Here is a 4,550-nt window from a genome sequence, read left to right as displayed (position 1 = left end):
ATATTTTTCTATTTAAAATAATAAAAACTAAGCTAAAAGAAACTAAAAAAAAAACATTTATTTAAAAAATAAACAAAAATTAAATAAAAAAATAAAAAAATCTCCGCTGCCCCACGACTCGGACTCGAACTCGGTTCTCTCAATTGGCGTCTAGTGCTTTGCACACTCGGCCATTGCACCTGATGCGGCAGCGCGAGAAAATGACATACATAAATGTCTGTTGTTTCCTTTGCACTAACTGATTTCGAATCAGCGTTCGAAGTTCACTCGGATTCAGTGATAGCAATTTTTCGTATTCGCAGCGGGCATTTGAATTCGTAGATTTTCTACGATGGATTCCGTGATAGCCCTGATAATCTATGAAAAAATTGTCAAAGGGTGTATTTAAAATTTTAAAACAACGAAAAGGAGCAAAAGTCGGAGGATTTTTAAGAAAACTTTCAAAATAGGCCTATTTTTAAAAAGTCGGTGCCAGGGGGCATCGATCTCCAAAAAGTGTCAATTTGACACTTTAGTCGCACAACGGTAACACTAGTGGGATGATGGCGAGGGGGGGGGGGGGGGGCGAAAGCAAATTCATCGTACATATGTATGTATGTACATAAATATGTACATCAGTCATGTCCAACGCTGGCAGAATTCCATAAGCAAGTGCCCACAATGGTTCGGATCGCAAATCTAGCTGGACGAAACTATCTAAACAAATACTCTTTGATGGATTTTTAAACCACTTTTTATCTAGGGGCTTTTGGGTCGCTGATTACGAATCTGAAGCCACTTATCAAAAATTCAAAATGGCGGATCCCATATGGCGGACGAAAATTTAAAAAAATCGACAATTTCTATGAAACTTGATATCTGGGGGTTTCTGGGTCACTGAATACGAATCCAAAGTAATTTACCACAAATTCAAAATGGCGGATCCAACATGGAAAACGAAATATTTAAAAAATCTTAACCCTTCACATATGAAAATGTTTTGTTCAGAGAGTATTCTTAAAACGATTACAAATTTGTTAAAAGTTTAATAAAAATAATTCGCTTTATATTTTGATTTTTATTTTCAGTTCACAATAACAATGACTTAGTATATTTTGAAATAATTTTATATAACAGCTAATTCTCTAATAAAAATAGTCCGTATAATAACTATGCGACACCCACATATTGACGAGTTTTGACTATTTATTTTATTATTATTTAATCTTAATTACTTTTTTCATAAAAATGTAGTTTGTTCGTTATCAAAGAAATTGTGCAAATCCAGGTTTCAAACTTTGTGCAATATTTGAAAAAAAAGAAACTCAACAAACTTTCGCAAAAATTTCGATGTCTTTAATTACGTTACTTAGAAAGATATTGAGTATGCAGTTTCCTAGCCCATACAACTTTAGTAAAATTAAGTGCAAGTTTAAAGTACCTAGGGGTTTTTTTTGTTGTTGAAGGTGTTGCTCATATTCTCCATATAAAAAAATCATCGAACATACTTCGTATGGAAGAAAATGACTGACATCGTCAACAAAAAAATTGCCAAAAATCAACGAAAAGCCCTAGGTACTTCAAACTTGCACTTTATTTTATTGAAATTGAATGGGCTACAAAACTGAATACTCAATATCTTTCTAAGAAACCTAATAAAAAACATCGACATTTTTGCGAAAGTTTGCTGGTTTTTTTTTTCAAATATTGCACAAAGTTTTAAACTTGTATTGATATGGTTTTTGTTAAAGACTAAAATTTAAGAACACAGCAAGAAACACAAATAAATTTCAGAAAAAAAAAATGTAAAACAGCGTTTAAAGATTAGCATGCCTGTTGTGTCATTTTTTAATATCAGAAATCAGAAAATTTGCGAGTTACGATTTTTTTTAACTCTTACATAACCAAAGTTTTGACAACTCCAAGTAGTTTTCTGTTTTAACACCGATCCACCCCCACCCCCATCACTCCCTGGATCCGAAACTGATCTTATATTTATGTTCAGATACCCTAAAACTCTTATATAGTTGTCATATAAAGTTTACAGTAATATAAATTCCTGTTAATAATTACTTTTGAATTTTGAGATTGGACATACTGTCACTAAAATGCAAATATCTAAGCCAATTGGTTTGACTTGGTTATCGAACTTATCCTCTGCATTCGCGATGGTGTAAAGAGTAATATGCAAGTGGTTTTATAACGGCCTTCGGCGGCCTTTACTTTTCCTACTCTTTAATTTATTTTTAATGAATCAAAACGACGAATTTTCAGTATACATTTGATTATACCAATGTGGACACAAATTGCGTTATGACCTCTGAATCTATAGCGGAATAAGTGTAATTTTTGGTTTATAAAGTCAATTTGCAATTATTCAAAGATTTGCGAGTGCAACTAGCAATCTTTTAAGTTAAATTTCAGTTTTTAAAATAGAGTACTGATATAGACGGCGTTGACTTACCTTTTTTTGTTTCCATTATGTTTATTCCTTTAATAAATGCAATTTATATTTAAATGTATTGTCAGGAATGTATTCGAAGTACCATTAAGTATTTTAAAAACAAATAAAATGTTGACTTTCGTCCATCTAGATCTGTTATCCGAACCACTGTGGTGCCCTGCGCTGGGCATGCCTGATGTATATTTATCAAAGCTCGCAAATAACTGCCTGCACATTTTTCGAATGCTGCCTGCTCACCAGGCATGCCAACTCTATTATTATAAAAAAAATCGTATCCTTTCTAACAGTTTTGTGCCCCTAGAAAGGAAGGCTTAAAAAAGTGGATGATTTCAAAGAGTACAACTGAACTTATAAATTTCACGAAATTAAATAATATTTCACTTGTTTTGTGATTTGAGATTTATCAACATCTTACGAAATATACTCTGGAGTCTGAGCATGGTCCCCCTTGAGAACTCCGGGCCTGGGTCAAAATCTTCCCGAAGACTCTAGTCGGCCCTGCTAATAACAATAATTATAATTTTTCTTATATTTTATGTATTTTTTGCAAGCGTAAAACACAAAATAATTACTACAGTTGGTGTTTGGTTTCAAATTCGGACAAACTAGACAACTTAATCACATTTTGTTTTTAATTGGATTAACGATTAATGATTAAAATTAATTAATCGTAATCGCCGCCAGCGATTAACGATTAAAAGAATTTTATAATTAATCTTTCAGTTGATTACGATTAATTAATTTTAATTGTCAATCGCGATTAAAATTTTAATCGTTAATTTTTAATCGTTAATCAGATTAATATTTTGCCATCACTGCGCCAATGAACGTGTTTCTGATGACGGAGATATGCTAATCTACCGGTTGAATCCGCGAACATTACAGCGCAGATATATAATGTTAGAACGAAAAACCCAAGAGCCAATGTACCCAGAATGACGTTTAAAAACAATAAAAAATCAGGAGCGGTGCAGTAACCGTCAATATTTTACAAAACTAAATTTTAATTTTAAAATCAAACAAATTAAATTTTTTTTGTCAATGTTATTGTGGCTTATTAACATTTTTATTTTTGATATTTTTTAATGAGCTTTGTACCACGATTGTTTATTAGGAAAAATTGAAAAAGCAACAGAGTCTAAGCGGTAGAAGTTATAGCAGCTATTTCGGAGATCACCACATCTCCTCACCAGACGTCTTTTTTCTAGACTTCAGCAGGGATCGAACCTGCGTAATCGATGTTCGAAGTCAGAAGCGTTAACCACTGAGCTATGTACATCCCGTAAACTCTTGTTGCTAATTCATTTTCCTTATTCAACCAACTACTATCAAGTGCAGCTGATTTGCCGCTATTTAAACTCGACAGCGTGGTTGTTGTTGTCAGTTCTATACATCCATTGGCTCTTCCTAAACTATGTATTTGTCAATGTTATTTTGGATTTTTAACATTTTTATTTTTAATATTTTTTGTTGAGCTTTGTACCACGATGTTTATTAGGAAAAATTGAAAAAGCAACAAATACCAAGCGGTAGAAGTTATAGCAGCTATTTTGGAGATCACCACATCTTCTCATCGGACTTCTTTTTTCTAGACTTCAGCAGGGATCGAACATGCGTAATCGATGTTCAAAGTCAGAGGCGTTAACCAATGAGCTATGTACATCCCGTAAACTCTTGTTGCTAATTCATTTTCCTTATTCAGCCAACTACTATCAATTGCAGCTAATTTGCCGCTATTTAAACTCGAAATCGTGGTTGTTGTTTTTTTAATTTTTTAAATGAACCAGCCGTATCGGAGAAAACGGGCAGAAGCCACATGTCGGCTAAGGTGCTGGAAAGAAAGGCACGCAACTTCACAGTAGATATATCTTTAAGTAGAGTAATTACGGTGATCGCCTTAAGTGTAACTTTTACATCTCTTGCTGCTTATTCAAATCCGCCGGTTACCACAAAGCTTGCACCAATCACTTACAGGGAAAATTTTTTATTTTTTTATTTATTTATTGTTTTTTTTTTTTTACTTAAACCTAGGGTTGCCAGATTTTTTATGCGCGAAATCCAAAAGTTCAAAATTTGCTGGGTGCAATAGCGAAAGATATGGAATATG

The sequence above is a fragment of the Rhagoletis pomonella genome, unplaced genomic scaffold (assembly GCF_013731165.1).
Source record: "Rhagoletis pomonella isolate Grant_MI unplaced genomic scaffold, Rhpom_1.0 Rhpom_scaffold_00008, whole genome shotgun sequence".
NCBI lineage: Eukaryota > Metazoa > Arthropoda > Insecta > Diptera > Tephritidae > Rhagoletis > Rhagoletis pomonella.
This window is presented reverse-complemented; position numbering follows the sequence as displayed.